This window comes from Parambassis ranga, chromosome 20 (genome assembly GCF_900634625.1).
Source record: "Parambassis ranga chromosome 20, fParRan2.1, whole genome shotgun sequence".
Taxonomy (NCBI): Eukaryota; Metazoa; Chordata; class Actinopteri; family Ambassidae; genus Parambassis; species Parambassis ranga.
This window is the reverse complement of record NC_041040.1, coordinates 2,489,880-2,515,568: the sequence shown is the minus strand read 5'-3', so window position 1 is coordinate 2,515,568 and position 25,689 is coordinate 2,489,880. Positions and strand designations below refer to the sequence as shown.

Genomic DNA, 25,689 nt, shown 5'->3' with positions numbered 1-25,689 from the left:
TGTACTTGTTGCTACATTTTAACGAACTTTTAACGCAGTTAAACAACGAGTGAAAATGCAGGGTAAAAGTCTCGCCTCCTATCTACTGCACAGCGTCAGCATTGAATGCTGGGTAGTAGAGCTAGCAGCTTATAAAAACTCCACATCAAACCTAGAACTGTTCTGTTTTATTATAAGAAATGTGTTTCAAAGTGTATCTGTGCAGGACATGGATAATGTTGGTTGGCATTAGCACTTTCCTGGTAACTAGCTATTAGATATCGATCTGAGCCAACACATTGGTGGAGGAGCAAATCAGGCAACATTAATTTAGATGAACAAAAAATCTTCTAATCAATGAAGTCTAGAAAGTTAGAAGGTCACGGGGAGCTGGATTGTGTCCTGTGTGTCAGACAGCATGGACCTGCTGAACTCTTTCCAAACATCTAAGAACTTTCTCTCAGCCTCAGCACCGGCCGGCCTGCCTCCGCTGCCTCTGCTGTTTACTGCAAAGCAAGGTTGAGCTCTACTAACTCTGAAAATCCACTGCTGCTCAAGCTGAAGGTCAAACATGGAAATAACCGAGCTGTGATCAGATACACTGTGGGGCAGGTAATTTAACATGTTTGTGTAGCAGCTGCCGTGTGCTTCATTTGAAATGTTTTGTTATTTGACAAGTAAGCACAGATTAATATCAAAGAAAGGCGCCGCTTTGCCTTAAAAGCATCTTGAAGACACCAAATACCTGGCAAACTTTCAACACTTGTTACCTTGATGCATTTTAATTTATAGATTTAGCCGCATCAATGTTGTTGGTCTTTGAAAAAAAGGGAATCGAATCCTATATTATTTTGCTGCTGCACTTCAACCTACATTAAAACTACTTTAACCCTTATACCTCTCTCACACGCAACAAAGTAACTTTTACAAGAGTAACATTTTAAATGAGTTACTTTTTACTTTTACTTGAGTACATTTTTAGTCATTTTAACAGTACTCAAGTAAAAAGTCATCAAAGTAACAGTGCTCTTACTCAGTAGAGTAGAAAATGAAAGCGCTCTTCCCCCTCTGTTGATTATCATTGTGGCAGCGGGTGTTTGTGGACACTGCGCTGGTACTTTAAACAGCGGCGCGTACTCTCGCGAGAAGTCGGGCACACGGAGTGCGAAAGAACCAGGAAGTGAGGCACAGCTGTTGGACCGTGGGAGCCATGTCCTGGTGCTGATAATGGAAACACTGCGCGCTGGAGCGGCGTAAGTAGCGTTAAATACTGCGTGATGTTAATTATTAAACACATGTTACTGTGGCTGAAGCCTGAATACTTTGCTTTTAGCAAATGTAGAGGGAGATTAGCGGGAGACTGTGGTGTGTAACTTGTGGAGCGGCCAGCGTTAGAGAGAGAGAGAGGAGGATTTCTCCTCAAGTCTGACCTGTGTCTGGAGTTATGTGCAGGTGGGTGATACCTCTGATTCATGTAAGGTGTGTTGTTCAGAAATGTGTGTTGCAGTGAATTCATGCACTTCATTAAGAAGCTGTGAGGGTTGACTGATGAGCGTGTGGACTGTAGTTTTACTTCAGGAGTATTATCTGTGTGTGTGAGGAACAAAAAAAGCTGTTTTCCTGACAGTCCAGGGATACAAATGATCAATGAATCGTTAGTTGAATGACCTTATCGATTGATAAACAATTATTTGATAACTGGTGATTGTCCTGAGACCCTAAAGTTCCCTCAGTTTTAACATGCAGGCTACCTTCAATATGAAAATAAGTTGTGCACTGGCTCAGCTGTTGCATGTGACACATTAGTAACGAGACAAAATACATTCAGAATAGAAACCTAAACAAATATTAATATATAGACTAGGGATGTCCCAATCAGGTTTTTTTGCCCTCGAGTCTGAACCCAGGACCTGTCGCACCAAAAGCAACTGCCATACCCCTGCGCTACAAGACACAGAGCCACCCTGCACAGAAAGCATTAACTTTGACAGCCCTAATAAATATATATCCGAGTCCTGATCGGGAGGTAATGTCCGATTCCGATTGAGTCTGAAATCATGTAATCGGGCCCGATTTCCGATCACGTGATCGGATCGGGACATCCCTAATATAGACCTCGACACATGCTCAGCAGTCAGGTGTGTGCGCAGCCTGAGGGCACGAGTACCACCGGCAATGCAGATAAACACGAGCCAATCTCCTAGTTTGATCTATTTTAGGACTATATTCTGACGGAGCACTGCTCCATGAGCACAGAGATCACGCAGCACCTGAAAACCCCCAAATTCCGTCAACATACCAGCATGGCCTGGCTACTAATAATGTTCCGGGGCAATTAACCGACAACTAATTAAATTTATTCAAACAAGTTCTTATTGACAATTAATCAATAGTTGAGTCATTGTTTACATCCCTAACCAGACTGGTGAGCAACCCCTCAGAATTGGGAGTGTTAATGCTGAGCTCCTGTAAATGTAGTCGGGTAATAAGGACCACATTAAATATTCTTATTCCGTGCCTGCTCCCAGTCTTTATGGAGCTGCTCACGTTTGGTGCCCAGAATTTTAATTGCACTTCAGTATGAGCTTCTGCTCTAATGTGTGTGTGTGTTCATTGTGATCCACCTGTCTGCGTTCAGTCTCCCATTGTCACTGTTGCCTAGAGATTCCCCCTATTAGCTCTCATCATTCCCCCCCATTTTTTCTAATACACTGTTTAAGTCATTGATTTGTCTTAGTGTCACTGTGTTCAGTTCAGAGGAAGCAAAAGTTTGAAACCAAGGCCTCTTCTTCTGAGCTCAGCAGTTGAAGTCCTTTTGAAGTCCTTAGTTGTGAGGAACATCAAGCCTTTCCTGTAGCAGAATTAACATATGAAATGTAACTAAACATTAAGTTTTCAAGCACACATACACGGTGAGTGTTCACAAGTGTCGACTTATCTGCCCATATTTCACCATAAGGCCAACATCTGCATCCTCATCGTATGTTTTAAGTGCTTCAGCTTCTGTGTTTCAAAAACTCTCAGCGTGTTTATAGTAAATGTAGCATCGGACCAATATCTGAGTCAATATCTGCCTCCAAAAGTGAGTCAGTCCCCAACCTTACAGCAGAAATAAACATGTTTTCAGCATCATAGCAACAGTTCTGGTCTCCTAAATTAATGCCGAATGACAAGTAGAACCGCTCTGTCATCCTCTGAGACGTTATTTCAGATATGAAATGCCAGAGGCAAGGCGAGTACAGTACAGACTCCTCTGTGTTCTGGTGACATTTTAAAACAGTTCTATTAATTAAAAAATACAGAAATAGAAATTGTATAGTACATGGGTTAAAGGCCACTGGTAAAGCCGTGACATTTCAGAAGAGCCTTAATTTGGAACTACAGTGGATTTTTCTGAGATGTTGAATGGTTCCATTCAGATTCACTGAACACTTATCCAGGTGGTTTCTAACAAGAAATGTACTGATAAAGACAGAAGACCCTCAGGTTAGCATCCAAACAACAGTCACACCTCCTTCAGCTCATCCATTAGGATACCCAGGTGTTCCAAGGCCAGGCATGAGATAAAAGTCCTCCTCGGGTCTGCCCTGAGGCCTCCTCTTAGATTGACATAGAACTCTGAGGAAGCACCAGGGGGGCATCTGGACCAATACAGAGAGAGAGCACCTGTCCTCAGACCCTTCTCAGGTGACTGAGTTCCTGACCCTGTCTCTAGGGGAGCCACCCGGCGGAGGAAACTCATTTTGACTGCTCGTGTTCTGGCATACTACCCACAGCTGTGGTATAGATGGTAGGACTGTAGATGGACTGATAAATCAAGAGCCTTTTATCTCACCTCTTCCTTCGCTACAATGGACCAAAGCAGAGCCCGCATCACTGCGGACTCCGCAGCAGTCCACCTGTCAGTTTCTCACTCCGGCTGAGTGTCTGGTATGGTGACTGGACGGTTACTACTCTGCTTTTATTTGCATATGATGTTGGCCGCACTTTAAGGGTATGCAGCTCGGTCAGATGCAGCTGGGATGAGGAACCAGTTGAGGTGGTCTGGGCACCTGATGCATCCTTGTAGCCTCATTTTAGAATTGTACCTCGTATGGTTGAAACTGTATATATTGTACATTGATAAACATGGGGGAACAGAATGTGAGCTCAGGATCCACTGCTACTCTGATAATAAGATGGGGCTTAGGAGAGGACCATGTGACACAGATGCAGGAAGTGGCTGCACAGTGAGACCTTTCTTTGAATCCAGCTATTGCGAACGTGTCTGCGCTCAATCCAGCATCTTTGCTGTTCTCTAAACCCCATTCAGATCGTGGTAGGACAGGGTGCAGGCATACGTTGTGCAGTTTTGTTCGTTCTTTCGTTTTTTTTCTGGTCTGAAACGCAGTTGATTCCGTTGTAGCCGTGTTGAAATCTGGCTTTAACAGGATGGTGCGCTGTTCAGATTTTTTTCAGATTAATTGCACAAGTCTGAACTGGGACTGAGACTTTGTTGCACAAATGCTGCTATTTGTAAATATAAGTTAACTGATGTTTTACATTATGAATTAGATTATTGTGATACATCAATACAAAAACACAATTATGTGCTGAAAAACATGACACTGCCTATTTTTTTTACATATGGGCTCATATGGGCTCCATTCCATCTATGTATGTATGTTTGCATGTGGGTCAGTGCTCTCATCTTTCCAGTAAACCTGTGAGCAGACAGTGCTGCGGTACATGCAGCAGCCTGAGCTGTGTGGTCTCTGATTACGTTAACAAATAGCATTCCCCATTCAAGTCAACAGAAAGGTTTTCAATGACAGCTCGCATGACAAAAGGTCAGCGGCAGGCTCAGCACTGCTAATTAAGTCCAATTGGTGAATGTCAGATCCACAAAGGGCAACGCTAATCCCCAGTCCTGACTAAATAGGGCTCACTAGTGTGTGTGTGTGTGTGTTGTATGTGCAGACAAAGATAGCAGACAGGCAGTGAGGTGATGGGCAGTGTGTATTTTAGGGAATACTCAACATGTAGTCTGAAGTCCCATTCATACTGCATTATGTTACAGCAGGTAATGTTATATCATCTGCACCACTGAATGTAAAAATAGATGGACCATATGCCAGATCCCCTAAACATCTGGATCGCCCCCTGGTGGCTGGCTGCAGTATAGGTCATAAACCCCGCCTCCTCCATGTTAGTGGATGGAGCACTGACTCGACTAAAACCTAAAAGTACTGATCTGTGCTCGGGTGCTCATTGTTTCTCTAGTTATTGTTGGATGTTGTTGGATGTTGGTCAGTCAATGCAGAAAGCTGAGGGAGGGTTGTGCTCAAATTGATATTGATATATATATATTGATATTGATATTGATGTATATATATTGATATTGATATTGATGTATATATAAAAAACGATTAGAATGTGTGTAAATGAACAGCGTCTCCCTTCCCTCCATGTACACTGCTCCCATAGCTGCAGGTTCCTCAGTAATAAATATATAAGCTTCATACATCCATGTAGATTACATATATGGATATTTAATATTTGTTATGTTGCAGTTGAGCAGCCTTCTTCTTCTACTCTTAATTGCTAAGCTAGGCTCACAGCATCCTGACTCCAGTTTTCCTCTCAACACAAACACTAAAACACTTTAGTTCTTGTACTTTAACATCATACTAAAAACATGTTGATCACGTCAAAACCTGTGTAGGAGACCGGCTGTTCAAGCATGTTAAGGTAAATTAAAAAGGCAAAAGTTCTGCGTATGGCTATAAATATCCTGGCTTCAAACTCGTTCTCTTTTCTGCCTTGTTATTTTCAGTGCATGTGACCTTTATATACATGTATAAGATTCACAGATATATTACAAGCTAAGCCTGTAATAAGACTTTTGTGCCCACTGTGTGAACTTTAATCAGGAGCGAAGCGATGACAGTGTTTACTCTCTCCTGCTGTTTTTATCCACAGATGCAGATTGGTAAATGCCTCGGCCCTCTCTCCCTCCGTCCTCGCTGTCTTCAGGTCGCTGTGGCAGCAACGTGTGCATCGGTGCGTTGTTTGATTATCAAGCATCTCTGGGGGATGTGTGCGTGCGTCTTTGTGCGCGTGTGTGTGTAGCCACATGTAGCCTCTAATGAGCCCCAGTGGTGGCTCTCCAATGGGCCTGCCTATTGATCATTAGCCTGCTGTCCGCACTCTAATTTCCAACAAGGAAGCGCTGGTTGCAACGAGAGGCTGGTCAGATTGCCTGTTACTGGGAATGTGTGTGTTACATCTACAGTGAGTGTGCCATCCTAGGTGTAAAGTCTGGGTTTGATGTGTGCGATGCGTGTGGTAAGGCAGCAGGTTGCCTCTACTTATTAGGATGTTTAAAGTCAGAGGTTAGAAAAGTGTGGGGCGCCCCACTGTCACAGCGAGCCCACGCTGCTTTTTACTTTAAAATAGAACACGGTGGAGTCGGTGTCACACACATCATGGATGATGGAGGAATCCACCAGTTCATTTTGGTGCTTCTTTAAAGCTAAAGTCACTATAATGGCCGCACATTATCACACAGCTGTTTACTAAAGAGATCAATAATTTAACAGATTGGATGACCAGCATCCATATTAACGGTCTCTTGTGGACAGCAGGTGGCCGTGCTTTTGACCAGCTAGCTCATGTGGTTGGACGGGCATCCAGGACACAGTCCTCGCTCTGTGCTGAATGTCCTCCTCTGTTGATTCTCACTCCTCACTTGCATCTGTCACCTAAAGGCCGACAGAGGTGTAATAAAATCAGAAATGATGTCTCAGTAAAAACTATGGACAGAGCTTCCGTGACGTCACCCGCTTGTTTCTGAAGAGCCGTTTTGAGGCTCAGTGGGAGGTTCCAGGACGTTGATGACCGCCGTCATGTTGGCAGCGTCACGTCCGCCAAAACTCCAAATATGGACAAAGAGAGGGAGCACGAGCGGAGTTTGGGGGGGCGGGCGATCGTGGAAGCAGGAAACTGTGATACGGCAACCGCCTTTCGCTTAAGCGGCAACGCCCGTAATTTTAACTCCATTTAAAATTAGAATGAGTGAGTGAAAATTCACCCCCCGTACATTTGACACTAGAAGAGAACCTATCATTTGAGACCAGAATGTTTTTTTTGTACCAGGCTGTAAACATGTTCATTTCTGCTGTGAAGTCGGCCATTTTAACATGGGAGTCTATGGGAAATGACTCGCTTCTGGAGCCAGCCCCCAGTGGTTGCAGAGTGAACTACAAGTTTTGACACTTCCGCATGGGCTTCAAGTCCGAGCCCCGGAGGCTGCCGCTTGGTCTCGACAGCCCATCAAGACTAGGACAACATAATAATAACAGAAGTAATATAAAGCAGCCACTTCCTGTTTTATTTATAAATGGTTTGTTCTGTCGGCATGTTCGTCTTTTTACTCGCCTCTGTGGATAGAAGTTATTTCTGGTCACTACCCAGCACCAAAAAAGCAAAGTTAGGCTGGATCACACACCTCCACTGGCTTCCTCCTGTGTTTCCATCGGTGCTTGTTGCATTCACATGTGTCCTGAGTTTCAGACCTGTGGTTCTCCGTTTTTAGTAGTTTAAACAGTAGCAGTTGTCTTCAGTAATCTCTACTTCACTTGTTTGTGTTCTGAACTGTGTGTGTGTAGGACAACGCTTTGGCAGACACATGAAGGAACCTCAGAATGACAACACAAAGAGGGAGATGCCTTAATCGTAGTTTTAGTAGCTGATTTCCTATTTCAAAAAATGTATTTAAAAAAGAAAAAGAAAGTTTTGTGGCTCTTTGCTTTACTTTGAAAGTCAGTGTGGCCCTCGCATAATAAAATGAAATGCTAATGCTAACCCTAACCGCTGAGCTGGCCTCTTCCCTCTGTTTGTAGTTTCTGTCATTGAACTCTTATTTAACTTCGGCTGTCTCCTCTTTGCTTTGGTCACTGAGTGACTCGACTCTTTGTGTTGAATGATCCTTCACACTTTTGCATGTTGCTGGGGGTTATACCACTGTTATATGGGAGGCAACATTAAACCAGTACGGTTAAACAAATAATGGCAAATAAAATAAAAAATAATAAAAGATGATAAACTCAAATGATGAACTAAAAACCAGGAGTCAGCAGGTGCTGCCAAAAAAAAAACTTTCCTAATCTTTGTTCCACTAAAGATTAGGAAAGGTCAAAAGAAAAAGGCAAAGCTCCCCCTTATCTGGAAAACAAACATAAAGCAGGCGACAACAACTTTAAACCAAGAAGTCTAAACAAAGAGAAATCCCACATTATTTAAACCCAGCCCCGGGTACAAAGCCAACGTTCAGACACGTCAGTGCCGAACAACAAAAACACAGGAAGCTGAACCCATCGGCCACAGGCAGACCCTCTCCAAACAGCTATGGCGGAAGGTGCTCATATAGAAGAGATAATCTCTGGGATGTCAGTTAGCAGGATCCTGGATGCGTCTCTCGTGTAATCTGGCACCATCTTTCTGCAGCAGAATGCAGGCAGGATGTTTAATGTACTGTACATACAGCACCATTTTAATTGTTTTGCACAATGAGGTGAGCACTTCTCTGTGTATCAGCCAACTATTAGCTGGGAATAGAAAATAATTAGCCCTGCATTTCCAATGTCCAAGTGTCAGCCTCTCGGTTTGTCCGGTGGGAGAGGGCTCCATCATGGCGTCTGATTAAAAGCTCCATCTTCACTGGGATGGTTTCACTCCATCATTCCAATTCAAGTTATTAGGCCCAGCTATTGTTATCGGGGCAATTTAAATGCTGATTTGAGGAGGGGGGAAAATGATTTTGGGGAGTGATTCCAGTGGGCTGCTGCTGCTGCCGTGGATGACCTGCAGCCACACCGAGTCCCCGGAGTCTCTGTGGATCATTCAGCCCTTCTAGATGCTCCATTGCTCACTGAGCTCATAGAGGAGAGTGAAGTGGAACCCAGAGTGGATTGATAAACCTGCCTCCATCTCTTCCTGCCACACTTTAGCATTCCAGCGGAGTACCAGACCTCCATTTTATCTGCTGTGGGCCTAAGCCAAGCATGGCCGCTATCAGGAGGCGGCCAAATGCACTTCTCACATCCCTTATATGCACGTACTGTAATATGGACCATCCAGCCGTCGACACCATTTTTAAATGGACACTGGCTTTAGACAGACAGCATATGATGATTTCAAAGGATCAAACTGAGGTTTATTGATGCTGGATCTGTCACGATCCACTGTTTGTTTGGTGTAGTTTAATTTAAATCTGTGATTTTTGTAGTTTGTTGAGTATTCTGGTGTTACTTGTTTATTACCCGCCCTGATTGTTTGGATCTGTGTCTTGTTCCCTCTTGTGTATTTGAGTCTTGTCCTCCTCTGTCAGTTGTCAGTTTCACTTTGTTGTTCCTTGTCTTGCAACCTTGTGTTCTCCTTGTGCCATCCAGCACTTGTGGTTTTCCTGTCTGGTTTTCTTCATGCTAGGTTGTGTCCAAAATCACACATTCACTTCCTTCTCTCCATATGTGCAGTTCAGTGTAGGGCACCATCACTTTCTGTCGCCGTTAAATACGTCATTGCTGACGCAAATAAAACATGCTGATCTCTGCCGGCTAAACAACCTTTGTTTTTAGCAATTATAATTTGTGCTCAGCAGACTGAGGAATAGCTTCATCCACCAGGCTGAAGTCGCTCCCTGCTCTGCCCCACCTTCCCCTCTTCCCCCTAACTGCCCCCCCCCCCCCCCCCCCCCCCCCCCCCCCACCATTTCACCCATCCCACCCCGGACTGTTTACATCTATGTCAACTACACTGCCTTGCACTATTAACATTCTTTGTGTGCCTCATTGTACATTTTTTATACCTTATCTTTATTCTTATGTTTAGGTTCTTAGTTATTTGTTGTGGAGCTGAGAGTAATGCAACTTCAATTCTCTGTATGTCCACCACATATGGCAGTTTTGACAATAATATACATTGACATTGACCTATATGGGGTCTAAAAATTCTCACTACATTCGGACAGCACTATATAGGGCCATATATAGTGATCAGGGAGTGATTGTTCTGTTTTTGGCTTACTTGGTTTTGTTTCAATGGTTTAGCACAGTTTTTGTGGTTTTTGTACTTATCTGTGGCTTTACTTTCAATAAAGCTCACCTTTCGTTGGATAGCTTGGTTTTGGTCTGTGCCTCTGACCTGTCTGAACTCTAAAACTAACAGGTTTAGTTTCAAAGTTCTGTTTTTTGTAAAAACCAGAAGTTCTTTTGCCAAGTTGAGAAATTTAGTGCACCACAGAAAAACAGATCATAGGAAGTCCCACACAGTTGGTCTTTCCAGCACAGGCTTATAAAAGAGAAAAGAAATGGAGGTTAAAAATGTGAATAAAAGATAATGCACAATGATGTGTGTGTTATTGATTTTTCATTTCTCTTCATTCATTCCTCTTCTTATCGCTTTATTAAACTTTTATACATGTACTCCAAAAATGGTCGTCGTCTGTTGGATGGTTCTTTGCTACCCTCTGGTTGTCTGTAAAGACTCTTATCAAAGTTACATCATCTGTGGTTAAAATCTAGGCAGCAGTGCTGAGTCCTGTTGGTTTCCATCTGCTTCACCCTCAGAATGTGATGCTTTCAGACTCTGACTGTGGTTTAAAGTTGCTCAGCTCTGCTGCTCTGTAACGTTCGTCTTTGTTTTGTCACATTTTGCCGCTGCAGTGACATCATTCTCCCCACAGGGATCAGCGCAGCTTCATCATGTGTTTCCAGCATCATCTGAATGAGCTGACAGTTTGGTGTCTCATCTCCAGCTGGCCTCCCTCAGGACACTGGATGTTGACTCACTGTCATCACTGCTGAATAAGCGGTGATTTACCAAACTCAACTTCCCAGTCTGTATGACTCCATCCATCCCACGACTCATGGCCTGCTAATGTTGAATCATTTTAGATCATTGTGGACGTACAGCAGGATTATCTGAGGGGGTTACACTTTAAATTAAGAGACGTAATGTGTCTGCTTGAAGCCATTTTTGTTCCGTTCAACCCCTTCAGTTAGCAGATTATTTGCTAAATTGCACATTCCGTTGCCAAAGCTCATTGCACAAGGATATCTTAACATCTACTGTCGAACAACAGCATTAAACTGTGATTTAATCCCCATGTTGCACCAACAAATCATGATTGTTTGTGTGGGAAGAACAATCCTGGGGGGGGTGCAGGGGGGGCTACTGAATGAAGGATGGAATGTGTAAAAGGGAAAAAGGAAATAAGTCAAGAGTTTTACCCTCCACCTCCCTCTCCTCCACCTCCCTCGCTCTATGAATAATGCAGAGCGCAGTGCCCCCCGGTGTTGTGAAGTGTTTGTTAATGGCCGTGCTAATTGCAATAAACAGGAGTGGTGTTTGAGCCCTCTAACAGGCACAACACTCCTAATTAGACCGCCTCAGCCTGATGGGACACTGGGAGGACAGAGGAGGGAGACGGAGAGCGAGGACAGGAGGAAACTGAAGGACTGAGGGAGGAGAGGGGAAGTGGTGGGGATGATGAGAGGACACTTGTGGACAAGTGGAGGAGAAAGGAAGAGGACAATGTGGAAGGAGAGCGAGCGGAAGCAGAGGGGGGATGAAGAGGCTAATGTTGGAGGGAAAGTATGGCCAGAACACGATCCTTTATTCAAAGCATTGAAATACAATATTAAAGGAGTGTCCATGATCAGGGAGCAGGTCTGTATGTCACTGTCTCATTGTACTTACACCATACTACAAGAGAAACCTTCCAAAATTACTCATATGCAGACACCCTGACTACTCCCACACCACAGATTCAGGAGGTTTAGTCCCTTCAATAAGTCCTTGATTGCTCGCTGGACCCCCACCCAGCTGACCGTGCCTGGGAAACCTCTAAAAGCAGGGGGTTCCAGTGACCCTCCACCTAGAGAACATGAAATGCAACCCATTAACCTGTACTTGCTCTTGATTATACTCAGTGTGGAAACCCTGCACTCATGCAGGTAATTAGAGGTGAAGCAGACGAGCCCTTTCAGGGCCTTTTTGGAGAGCTGGGGGAACTCCACCGACAGCCAAAGGTAGCTGAAGTGCTCAGACCATCACTGGTAAATGGGAATGGATTTCTGATGCGGCAGTCTGTCCTCTCCAAAATACTCTCCAGTAATGTGATGTGATATGATGCTTGGTTTTTACAGAGCTAAAAGTCTGCAGCTCTTTAAGATTTTTGTCAGAAACTCCTCCTCTAATCCCCTTAGTTCTACTTCTCTCACACTAAGTCGTAAAATGTGCAGACAGCGGGTGTCCTTGTCAGGTGTTTGGACCACCTGCCTTCTCTCGTGATGGTCCTTGGAAACAGTGAAGGACCAGCACTTTTAGAAGAATACTTAGTAGGATTGTCAGTCACTGCCCACCATTTAACCCCAACCAATGGAAACAATGCTCACCAAAGCAGAACCACAGCCAGCTACAGAGAATCTCTGAAAGCTCGTCCAAGCAGCTTCATCAGTTCAACTACCAGTACTTCCCCCCAGGATGCTGCACATATAGCTTCAGTCCTGGTCAGCCTAGGTCAACTAATGTCTTGGAGAGCAAGCCAAGGATAGACTCTCTTCTTCAATCAAAGCTATTCTGTCCAGAAGAGAACCAAGCCATTGTCCTTCTGCAATGCTGCTAGAAGGACAAAATCATTCACAACAATCATAGAAGAGATCCAGCCTTAGTGAGGCCCAATGAATAGATCAGACCAATCATAACCCTTCTCCAAGTCGCGTTCATTCAAATTTTAAATGTAAAAATGTGAGAACATTGTTGGGGTGACGGAGATCTGAAGCTCAAAACAGCTCCACCCTTCTTTCAGACAATGAGCAGCTTCCAGATTAAAGGTTAATTAGTACAGATTTAAATGGATATCTTTGTATTTCCATGAAGAGAGGTGACTCTATAGCATAGACGCCATGTTCCACAGGACACATTAGTCAAATGGAAACATCGGCTCACAAAAGTCATTCAGTGCCTGCACAAGAACACACAAAGCAGCGGTGTTTGACACGTCCGCACAGTGCACCACACTCCAGACTAATGATGTCTGAAGGCTTCCCCTGCCTTTTGATGAGCGCTCTGTCAGGCTGCGAGCACCCTGTTTTGCATTGAGTCCAGGCAGGTAGCATCACATGGCTTTTTGGCTGAGTGTTTGAACACACGACTTTGATGTTTGGCAATCAATGAGGCCCTGAAACTAAAGGCGACACGCTAATGTGAGCAGATGAAAAGCTGCAGGATCCACTTATGCTGCATTCATGTCACTGGAGTTACCAAAAATACATCTCGGGAAAAAAAATGTTCACACCAGCCTTTTGGTGCAGAAAGAGAGAGACAGAAAAGGAGGCAGGTGAGACGATACCAAAGCTCAGAGACAAACTGCATGCTGTGTACATCTCCGACGGCCATGACGGTCATGATGTCATTTTTAGATAGGCCTATATAGATACATTCTCTAATTGACCTCCATGTCTATATTCAATATTAGTACTGTGGACAAGAAATATAATGACAATCGTTTATAGTTTTGGGTGTATCTTTTATGTCAGATATGGAAATCCTTGAGATGTAGTGGTTGCTTTATTATTATGGGAATGGTGAGTCTGTACACATATGACCAGCAGCTTTTACAGGTCCCTCGGTCAAGGTTCAAACAGTGGGCTGATCGCTCTTTTGCAGTCTTTAAAGCCGAACTTAAGACCCACCTGTTCAGGATGGCTTTTAATACATCACTGTGACACTTTCATCCCTTTTTATATGTTTTATTGCGTCTTATCAAGATTCTTTCATCTGTTTTTATCATTTATTTTGTTATTATTGTTTTTAATTTTGTTTCATGTGTAAAGCTCTTTGGGCAATCGCTGCTTGTAAGGTTGTACTAAAGAAAGGTTGGTTGGTGGGTTGGTTGATTGATTGATTGATTGATTGATTGATTGATTGATTGATATGTTTTTATCTGTCAAGGATCTCATGAAGTCCTACAGATTTCTGACAAAGCAGCCATTGGCCCATGTTTCATCTTCCAACAGGAAGTCAGCCATTTCTAAGTGAATGAGTGTCTTTAGTTCAGTCGGTCAGTTTCAACTTGATCCTTTTGATCTAAACCTTTAACTTTGGGGACAACAGTGGCGCAGTGGTATAGCAGGGTTGTCTAGTAACCGGAAGGTTGGTGGTTTGATCCCAACTCCTCCCTAGTCACTGTTGTGTGTTCTTGGGCAAGACACTTCACCCTAGCCTGTGGCGCACCTTGCTAGTCATTGTATGACACTGCTTGGCAGCAGCCGTAAAGAATTTCCCTCTGGGATTAATACAGTATCTAAAATAAAAATAAAAATAAACTTGAAAGTTCCAAACATCCCGAGCATCATTTTAGACAGATTTTCAGACAGATAAATAAATAGACGAGTGTGTTTGTTTCTCCACCTGAAACGCTGTACACATTAAACCTGGCTGCTCTCCTCGGAGATGGAACTGCAGCATTTGTTTTCCTAAATAATTAATGAGGCCCCTAAAACATAACTACTGTGTGATACTCTGTGTGTGTGTGTGTGTGTGTGTGTGTGTGTGTGTGTGTGTGTGTGTGACATGGTAATGAGTCCTTTTGGACAAACAGCATCAGGGAGACAACAGGAGCAAAGAAATGGACCACGAGGAAGGAACAAAAAGCAAATGAGGAGGAAAAGTGAAGGGAGCATTAAACAGAATGGTTAGAAGCGAAGGATGAAACGATGGAGAAGTGAGGAAGAAAAAGTGGAGGACAGAGTGGGAGGCTGTGTAGGAGGAAAACCGACTCTCTTCGGTAGATCCAGTTATCATTTCCAAACTTTCTGTTTGAACCGAGCGCTCTCTCCTTCTGTCTCACATCTAGTGTTGGCATTAGCAATAAAAAGCCAAGGTTTCTTCACTGTTGGTGGTAAAATCCCAAAACAACAATTATCTGCTGGCTTTGCTCTTATGATAAAAACAAGGCAGCCCGGCTATGCTAGCAGCATCTCTTTGTAATCCAGCTGATTGTCCAAACATATTTCTGCAGGCGAGCCATGAGCCTGACCTGATATTTGACCTCTGTATCCGCTTTTTAAGGAACAGATATTTTTTAAATTTTATTAATTTAAAAAGTCTTGTGTTGAGCATGAGCTCAGTTCAGGATGTGAATGAAAGTTTGTGTCAAGCAGAAAATGGTAAAGACCAAACCTCAACAAGGAGAAAAGCAAAAAAATAAGGAGAGAGGAAGAAAGAGGAGACATAGGAATAAAATGAAAAGGAGGAGGGTAGAGTGGGTGATAGAAAGACCTGTACTGTGTGTTTAATATGAGCCCTTATGGTCATGTTTTGGGATATCTTTATTACTTACACTCATTAAATTTATTTGAGCTCATCATCTTTATTAATGCCATCCATTCATTTGGCAGCCAGATAAATGAAAAGAAATAAATTCTTTGTTTGGTTGCATTGATCCATGCGGCGCCAAGTCTCTGCAGCCGGCACTCGTTCATGCAGAACTCTGTTATTAGTATCTGTGATGGTGAGAGGTGATGGGGAATAACTGGGATGAATAATTCTCGCTGTTCTTAATTATTTCCAGAGGGGATTCAGAACTACAGGCCTGCAGGTTATGCTAAAAATTGATGAGATAAAAATTTAGCGGTGGAGCTGATGAGGAAGGAAGGCCCATCCCACAGACAGGATGCAAAGGTTCCATATGGGAGATGTTCTATAGATAAGTGCACAGAGGGATGGCAGCATCTTCTCCTTCAGTATAGAGCGGTACATTGTTGAGTTCATGATACCGTCAATGAAATACCAGCAGCCCCACATAAGGACACTGCCACCACCACGTTTCACTATGGGCACCATGCATTCTTCTTGGAAATCCTCACCTTTGCCAATGGTTTGTTTTAAAACCATTAGTTCCAAAAACAGTGATCTTTGTCTCATCACTCCAGAGTATACAGTCCCAGAAGTCGTCATCTTTTTCAGCAATTCTAGGTGTACTTTTTTGTGCATGGGCTTTAGGAGAGGCTTCCTTCGTGGACGATACCCATGCATGCCATTCCTCTGCAGTGTGCGCCGTATGCTGTCACAGGAAACGGTCACTCCAGTTTGGCTTTCTACTGCTTTAGCTAACCGCAGTGAATGCATGGCGATTTTCTTCAACCTTCTCATCGGAAGACGCTCCTGTCGAGATGTTAACTTCTGTGGACGGCCTGGACGTCTCTGTAAGATGGTTGCACTTCCATCTTTGCTAAATGTTTGGATGACTTTTTGCTACAGTATTTTGGCTGATATGTAAAGCTGTGCTGATCTTCTGGTAGCCCTCACCTTTCTTGTGTAAAGAAATGATTTCCTTTCTCAGATTTTGTGACATTTCTTTTCCATGGGGAGCCATTTCTGACAGCATGAAATGGGAAGGGTTTTTCTTTGTTTTATTGTCACCTGTCTGCTGGACACCTCTTAAAAGAATCATTAGACACCTGTGGTTGAATGCCTTTTTGTGTGTGCAAATTAACAAATCTTGTTTGCAATCAATGGCCCACATTTGGGGGAGTATTTTGTAGCACAGTATCTCATAGAAAATGTTGATTCTCTGACAAATGTAGTGGGTTGTACTCATTTATGCTGAGCACTGTATGTGGGTCTAAATGTTTTAACTTCATCTAATTAAAAAATATGTAATATACATGCTGGCAGGACCTGAGTGAGTCGGAGTTGATATCAGCTGATGATATCAGTCTTCTTTGACCTCAGTTGATCCGACGTGTGTTGATGTCAGAGCCTCTCTGTTATCTATTTTTGAGCAAACAGTGAAAATTGGGAAACTTTCCTTGATGACCCGACATTTAAAGACCAGCTTCAGCCGGTCATGAGGACACACTGGGACATGTTTTGCAGTGTGTGCAAAGTAGTATAAATTTAACCTGGAACGGCATTACCGCCATCAAATCAGACAGACAGACAGTCCACCAGACAGCAGCAGCAGCAGATTCACGTGCGGGGGGAACAGCTTCCTGTTTCTTCATTGTGTGATGCTACACGGATCAGGGCAAATGCTAGCTTAAGGTCAGCTACGAGCACAAACATTGCCAAACCTCAGCAGCAAACCAGGGCCACTAGCACCACGACGGCTGCAGACCTCACGCTTGTTACATGCTCCAGGAGAACAGGGAAATCTGTTCATACTTCACATGTCCCTTATACGACTGACACACAATGAGGCACCCTCAGGTTAGGTTGACCCCCGTGACCCTAGGATGAGATCATTCTATTTAAGATGTATCAAGTAGACCTTATTATTGGGGCTCCTATTATGATGTCTTAGTCAAGACACACTTAAACCTTCTAGTAAGAGGGTGAGGGATGGGCTCTAATCATGCATGCAGCAACAACACACATTTAATATAAATAAAATTGTTCAAATTCTATTACATGGTTTCATAAAAATATAACAACGAATGCAAGACCGAGAGTGGATTTGGATGAATGGACAAAAGATGAATGTAAAAATTAATAAAGGAAAACAAAGGTCAATATGACCGCCGGTAATTTCGGTCCGCACAGAAATGGAAGAAAAATAATGACATTTATGATTTCAATACTGAGACATTTTCAGCCCGACAGAAAGACAGATGGAGGAAGCGGGTGCAAGGTAGAGGAAGACGATAAATAAAAGCCAGTGAATGTTAATGTGATGGAGTATTGCCAGATACACAGGTAGCAGGTGGACAAGTGGATTGGCCTTGGATGCTTTCAAGTCCAAAGCTAATGGAAGGACTGGGCGTAGAGAGGGTCTCATTAGGGAAACAGCAGTGGAAGCACTCCTAATCCCAGCGCTGTTGTGTCACTTTATTAATCCCTCCTCTGTGGTTTTAAACGCTCTCCTGTGCACACGCAGAAACTCTGATTGTGGCATGAAATAAATTGTGTGTCATCATTTGGGGTTTTTCACAGCTGCCGATTGGCGCGTGACTCACGTCTCAGCGGGCCTCAGTCATAATCATTCTGAGTCCGGATTGATCGGTATGACACAATGTCACAGTCTCCGAGGGCTCTGCTGGTTTGATGGCCTGAACTTAACTCTAATGAATTCTCTCTGCACAGGATGCTTTATTATCAGTGGAATTGGCCAAACAGGAAGTAATATGTAAGAAAACGGTGAGAGCTTTGTTACGACCCCGAGTCATGTTTGGTTGTGTACTTGTTGTGTTTTGTATGCATTTGTGTAATAGTGATTGCCTGTTGGCAGCTCTCCCTCCTCTTGTGTTTGTGTGTGTGAGAGAGAGAGAGAGTAGTATGAGTGGCAGGAACGAGGAACAGGTGGTGCTCAGCGATTGGTCCATTTGCTGATTTTGATGCTGGGAGAAGGGAGCCCTTTTTAACTGCAGCTGAAGCACATCGTCACTTTCGCCACCATCTCTCCGCTTTATGTAAGGCCTCCAATACACTGTGCGATTTTGGGGAAGTCTGTGTTTAACACCAACTCACGCAGTATGAATAAAACGCATGTGATGTCAAGTCAAAGCTCACGATGTATGTGCTCACACTGTGCGGTGCGATGGTCGGCTGCGACGTCACAGCTCACACTGCACGCGACTGCAGGTGCTCAGGTAATTTTATTCAACCAGTTTCAAAGAAAAAAAGTCCAAGTCAGTCAGACTTTGTGCTACGTGTTGCTACCTCAGCTCATCAAATATAGCCTACATCACTACTGTCCAATTTCGTGAAGGTGCCGCGACATCGAGCATGTTCGGCAAAAGCATGCGCAGTGGAGGGAAAACACTGACTTCGGGCTGCATCTCTGCTTAAACTGTGCGATATCCTCTCACGAGGGGCGCCAACAATATCAAACATGTCAGAAATTCAGCCGAGAATCCGATCGCCGTTCGTGTGACGTTAATCGCCTCTTGTGAGCCCGTGTACGCTGCGCGATTAAAGACTCAGCCCAACCCCCAAAAAAACTTACAACTCAAAATTTGTGTCAAAATCAGACCAAAAAAATCAGTGTATGCCCGGCCCAACACAACTACAGTATATTACTTATACTACTACTACTATACTTACTAATACCTAACTTTTCCTCATCTTGCTCCTAAAACAGAGCCATCTCAGCTTGAAAACACAAGTGTGTATGATTAAGGCCCAGCATGATGAAGGTAGCTTCAGAGCCTTAAAGGTGCCTAACAGAAACAACAGTGCCCCTGTTTTACAGAGACTTGACAACATATGGCCTGAATATAACAGAATTACAGTGAAAAATTAATGATCCAACATGGGACACAGAGCATTTCAACAAAAACAGGTCAGCTGAAGGGCAGGAACCAGACAGGAACCAGACCAGGGTTAATTCCACCATCAGCCCAGCTGCTCTTCGCTGAAGACGGGCAGTTGATTTGCATATTTTTTGTTTAGGGAATCAAGCTATCGTGTATGAGCTTGTTGCCAGAAGTACTGTATTCCACAGACTGGGATGTTGAAGATGCTGCTGTTTGAGTTCATCCAGGAATAGAAAGTTCACAACTACCAGGTATAAAATGTTCATTCCAATAAGATGTTCCTCATAAACTGTCCCCTGATTAAAAAACACAAAGACCTCTTGTGAGCAAATTATATGTGCAAATCTATTCCATGCCCTCACTGCATCCTAACATGCAGTGAGTGGGCGGCCATACTGCTGCTGGCTCATAAAGTTCCAGATAGACTTCTGTCTGTTGGCTTGTTTCTCAAAGTCAATGTGGTGGGCAGAGCAGAAGTGCTGCAAGAAAACACTGATGCTCAGATAAAATGTAGCAGCAGGAAGCCCTGAAACGATCTGTATGTTATATATACTATGTGAGGTCATTACAAAGTATTTTATTTCTCTGTCATCCCCTTAGTTTACCTCCCTTACCCAGAGAAAGTCAATCCAGCTAGAGTGGGACTGAATCCAGACTTTAAGCTGAAACCGTTCAGGCCAATTTAAAATCTGGCTATCACACACGTGTGTCCACGCTCAGTCCAGCTTAACCCGGCTTGTTTGTTGTCCTCTAAAACCAGTTTTTTTCTTTGTAGCCCTGTGGAAAATAAACTCGGGGCAAAGCTGTCGTAGTTCGACGGTTGTTTACATATGGCTTCTGTACGCGACCCAGACACTGTCCCAGTGAACCGGAAGTATCACGTCACTAGTGGGATTCGCTAGCCGCATTTGCGTTCAGACCTGAGCCAGATGTAAGCCAATCTGGCTTGAAAATTATCCGGATATATCCAGATCCGGCCCGAATCCCGCTCTAGCCTGATTGATTTCCACAGTGTGAAAAGGGTCTTATAAGCTGGGTCCTGCTTCCCATCAAAGGTTTCTTTTCTTACCAAAGAGGCCCAACATGATTCTGCCACCACCATGCTTCACAGATAGGATACAGATTTTCTTACTCCAAATGTCCCATTTCCAGTTCATTCAATTTTGGTCTCATCCATCTACTAAACATTTTCCCAGGTTTTTAGATCACACTGAAAGTACCTTTATTGGTTTTTATGCGTTTGTTGCGACAGGAGTTTACACTCCAAGTGACACAGCAGAGTTTTGCACGCCGTGCAGTCTCCATCAGAACAAAGATTGGTCCGCACACCTGCTGGGAATCAAAACAGACGTCTCTTCATTTTGGCAGATACATTTAGGCGTATTGTGCCACTCTGTGTCTGAATAATACACTAATTGCTGCAGCATTATCATTATGTGGGTATGTAAGCAGAGGATGAAAAACAATGGGGTGGTTGGGCTGGGGGTGTGGTGGTGGTGGTGGTGGTGGGAGTGGGGGAGGGCATTAGCACACAAATATGAAACAATGTGCAGGGAGGAGGGGGAAAAAGTGGTGTCCTTCAACAGAAAAGCCCCTCTGGCCTGCATGTGGTCCTAATTAGAAGGCAAAGCTTTTTGACGGTAAATTGATTTTTAATTGTTTGGTCCCTGCATTCATCCAGGTGGCCAAGTTCCCCCATTTAATCTCTCTGTGTGTCTGTCTCTCTGCCTCTCTCTAAGTGGAACATGTTTGCCACCGTTAGCTGCAATTTCCTGAACAAGAGCAATTCATTCAGCATTAGACAGAGAGGATGGATGGATGGGTGGATGGGTGGATGGATGGAGGCGGGTGGAGGGGACACAACACTAGAAACTGACAAACACAAGAGTTGTGCCATAATTGTCAGTAATGCTTTTCTACTTTAGTCATTTTGGATGTGGAGCAGGGCAAACAGTCACAGTGGATGTTTTCCATTTGCTTTGACTTTTTTTCCCCTCTTCTGTCTTAGCGAGAAGCCACTCAGGCCTGCGCGGGCTAATGGCCGTGACAGTGTGTAAAAGCAGTTTGACAGCAGTGATCTACGTAAGCCATTGTTGAAGGAAGCCTGGGGATTGGCTGATCTGATTATTATGCCGCTGGTGGCTGTGCATGGATCCTGATACTGTGCCAGTTATCTGCTGAGAGCAGAACACAGGGAGTCTGCTTTAGCAGTGTTACACCAGTACATCCATTTTGTCAATACTGGCCTTTTTATTAAGAAACGGTCCACCCCTGGCATGATGAGGTTGCTCTATCATATCGACAGGTAGCCGCTATGTTTATTTCTTGTTATATATGTGTCAGATCATAGTATTTCATTATTGAGTTTTTACTACACAAACCTTTAATGAAACCTGCCTCAGCTGGTCTTAAGGGTATTGACCATACACAGCTATGAACTATAACATGATGGTTATCACCAGCAGCTGTCAGTGGATGGAATAAAGCAGGCAGAAAGTGAACATTTGGCTTTCAACACTTTAAAATCAGGGTGTTCCCAGTCTGCAGTGCTCGGTACCTTCTGAAGTGCACCTTCGTTGGACCACAGCTCCTACCATAGACACAGAGCTGGAGCACGGATCAATGGGAGAAGGTGGTCTCCCATTGCTCTTACCTGTCACCAGGATGGGAAGAAGGCGATGTTCCACTGTGAAACAGTGAGTCCTGCCATTCATATGGATGCTACTTTGACATGTAGCATCCAGCTTAGCATGTTTGCAGACCATATCCACCATTTTATGGAAAGTGTATTCTTTCAGCAGGATAATGCTCCTCTACAGAGCAACAATGGTTCCAGACCAGTTTGATGAACTTCATGTGTGTCGATCTCACATTTTGGATCAATATTTTCAACCTCTGAAGACTTTCTACAATTCTGCTGAAGTGTGCGAACACATGATGTTTTTTTCCACACGTGCAGAGAAAACACGGTGAACTCCACCGAAAATCCAACCCCACACCCACCTGTAGCGCAGGAAGGCCATCATCATCATCATCATCATCGTCACCATCAGAGGAACAAAAAGCAGACATCTCTCTTCCGGTCTAATGGTCACAAAGCTTCAGCAACACCCCCCTCCCCCTCCTTCTGCTTTCACTGTGAAGGGAAAAACACAGCCGCATGGAGCCTTGGGAGGTGCACCTTTATTTTTAAAAATCAATCAGACAGACAAACTGGTATGAAATGGCAGGGAGATAATGCGATGGTGTGGCGTGGTGACCTTTAAACACGGCCTGCCGCTACATCCCAACCACTGAAAAGCCCTGACCTTTGTAGAACCATTACAGAAGCCTCTAATCTGAAAGGTGGAGGCAGGGTTGGGGGGGGGGTACACATACACGCACATGTACACACATATGTAATTTGCACATGGACGCAGAGCGGATAATATATAAACATGTGCTGCATATGCGCCAATACAGACACACTCATACATGGAAAACAATTAATGCACGCAATCAGACTGAGATGTGGATACACACATAAACACACACACACACACACACAGCAGACTTCCTGTTGGCTGTAAAGGCCAGATGTGATAATGGCTTCCTGTATATTAATACTGCTGGCTGGAACGCCCCTCTCTCTGCTCCTCAGTATTCCGCTCAGGCGGCGCTCACATCGTTTTGAATTGCAAAATGCCAAAAGTGGAACGACACATTGTTTGTAATGCCACTGGCAGTGTGCATTTGGAGAAAATACAGAAAAAATATCCTGTGGAGTGTTTGAATAGATAATTACGTGCTGCGCTGTGTGTGTGTGTGTGTACGTGTGCTGAGTGCAGACAGAACAATCTGAACGAGGCAAATGGAAGATGAGCAGTAATTGTTGCTGTAGTGTAGAGAATGGATCAATATGTATTGATTATCTTCTGTCCATTAGGAATAATTGGTGATGTTTGAGCTAGTGACGTGATGACACATCGACACGAGAGAGCTGGGAGTAAAACATCATTGATTCACAGGAAAATGCGCAATTTGACAGTTTAGTTGATGCATCGCAACTTGATCGCCCACTGCTTCGACACAAGGGGAGGCTGATACACGATAACATCAACCCAGCAGAGGGTCTCTGAAAATAAACAAACAAAAAGCCATACTTCTTCTTACCAACAGTATTTATTCCAAATCCAGAATAATAATAATAAATAATAATGCATTGGTCTTATATTGTGCTTTTCTGCTCTGTTGGGCAGGCACTCAAAGCGCTTACATTGAGATGCATTATTCTTTCACACCACATTCACACAGTGGCAGTGGTAAGCTACCAGTGGTAGCCCCAGCTCCCCAGGGGGAGACTGATGGAGACGTGGCTGCCAAGGTGCGCCTACGGCCTCTCCGACCACCGCCGATCCATTCATACGCATTCATACACCAGTGAGTGCACTGGAGGCAATGCGGGTAAAGTGCCTTGCCCAAGGACACACAACAATGACTAGGGAGGAGCTGGGGTCGAACCGCCGACCTTCCGGTTATCGGACAACCCTGCTCTACCACTGAGCCACTGTTGCCCAGAACTGAAAGCGTGCTGTGGTTTCAAACAAATGAGAAGTTAGCAGCAGAACCTTCAGGTCCTGGAAGTTGTGAGGTGGGGCCTCCATTGATCGGACTTGTTTTTCTTGGACTGGATTGAGATCTGAGGAATCTGGAGGCCATCTGAAGTGATTGTGTTCCTCAGACCACTCCTGATCCATCCATTGTTGCTTTGTGTCAACAAGCATCATCCTGCTGAAAGGGGCCATCAAGGGAGGACTGTTTTCCACTAAAGGTTGGGCACAGACCACAGCAATGCTAAGCTAGGTGTCAAAATATTGTCCACAGGAATGGGAGGACCCAAGGTTTCCAGGCAGAACATCGCCAAAAGCTCCACAGTGCCTCCACCAGGTTCTCATCCGGGTTCTAGCCGTGTGATGTCAAAGGAAACCATCAGACCTGACCGCCTCTTCTTCCGTCACTCCGTGCTCCAGGCCTGATGTGTCCTCTGAAGGAGTGCCCAGCAGTGGACAGGGGTCAGCATGGACACCCTGACTGCTCTGCAGCTACACAACAAACTGTGCTGCTCTGTGTGTTGTGACACCTTTCTATCAGACCCAGCAGGTACACTCAGACCAGACATGAATATGTGTAAAAACACTTGTTGTTGTTGTTGTTTTAGAAATAACATCCCATTTGTTGGTGTGATTTTTTTTAAAGAAAAATATGTTATGTGGAATCTCCCCTCTGCTGTTCCTCTAAACAGTAAATGAAGACAAACATTTTCCACCTCTCGTGGTTCCTTCAGGAGCAGCGTTGGCTGCAGAGTGACAGATAGGTGGATATGTGAGACAGCAGCTGTGGTGGAGAGAGGGAGCGCAGCCTGTGATGGATGGTGAGGACGCGTCTATCCGAGTCAGACCGGAGTGTGACACACACACACACACACACACACACACACACACACACACACAGCATGGCTTGTGCAACAGTGACATCTTTTGGCTGGCCCTCGGCTGAGGCTGTCTGTCAGTGCAGCCTGCAGGCCAGCCATGCTAGTGTAAATAAAGATTATGATCACATTATGCAAATGACTGTTCCATCTGTACACAGCTCCCTCACGTTAGCCTGCACTCGCTCTTTGTGTTCTGACAGTTATTTGAGTCCTCCAGGCGACAGACAGTTTGACTGTGCAGCCATGTGTTGACAAGGCTGAAGGTGATAGGAAGTCTTGCTCTGACAAATACACAGGAATATATTATATTGTTTCAGGTGCAGTGTGCTGGCTGAGCATGAAATGAGCTTTCAGAACTGAACTTAAGCAGCCAGCAAATAAAAAATCCTGCATGTGCAAACCCTTCACTACCAGGGCACATCGTTTTATCATCACATGTTTCACATCATTTTTCCCAGTGATACAAACAGCAGGAGGACAGCGGCGGACTTTTCATGAATCTTTCGTGTCTGTACGACAGAACGGTGAAAACTATTTTGAAACCGGTGCCACAGGACCAAAGACAGCAGAGAGGAGAGGCTGTGTGTGGTTCTTTTATGCCAAAGACACAGAAAAACTTCAACACCCAGAATGCACTGGGCCTCATAGGTTGCTGCCATTGACAGTAAAAACTATGGACAGAGCTTCTGTGACGTCCCCATGTTTGTTTCTGAAGAGCCGTTTCGAGGCTCGGTGGGAGGCTCCGGGACGCTCCGACCGCCGCCATGTTGGCAGTGTTACGTCTGCCAAAACTCCAAAATATGGACAAAAAGGGGGAGCATGAGCGGAGTTTACGGGGGCGGGCGATCACGGAAGCAGGGAACTCGTGCTGTGATACGGCAACCACCTGTCACTCAAAGCGGCAACGCCCATAATTATGTGTAACTTTAAGTCTGAATA

The 25,689-nt window shown here is 44.3% G+C and overlaps 1 long non-coding RNA gene across 3 annotated transcripts; it reads left to right on the top strand.

The window, feature by feature from the left end:
• Nucleotides 1-1,129: 1,129 nt before the first annotated feature.
• LOC114452811 (uncharacterized) lies at nt 1,130-24,785 on the top strand. Of its 3 annotated transcripts, XR_003672368.1 has the most exons (4): nt 1,130-1,232; nt 1,313-1,431; nt 24,144-24,419; nt 24,562-24,785. It is a non-coding gene; the product is annotated as an uncharacterized LOC114452811 (long non-coding RNA). The 3 variants fall into 3 exon arrangements; XR_003672369.1 differs by lacking the exon at nt 24,144-24,419 and having other exon boundaries at nt 24,604-24,785; XR_003672367.1 differs by lacking the exons at nt 24,144-24,419; nt 24,562-24,785 and adding an exon at nt 5,941-9,777.
• The last annotated feature ends 904 nt before the right edge of the window (nt 24,786-25,689 follow it).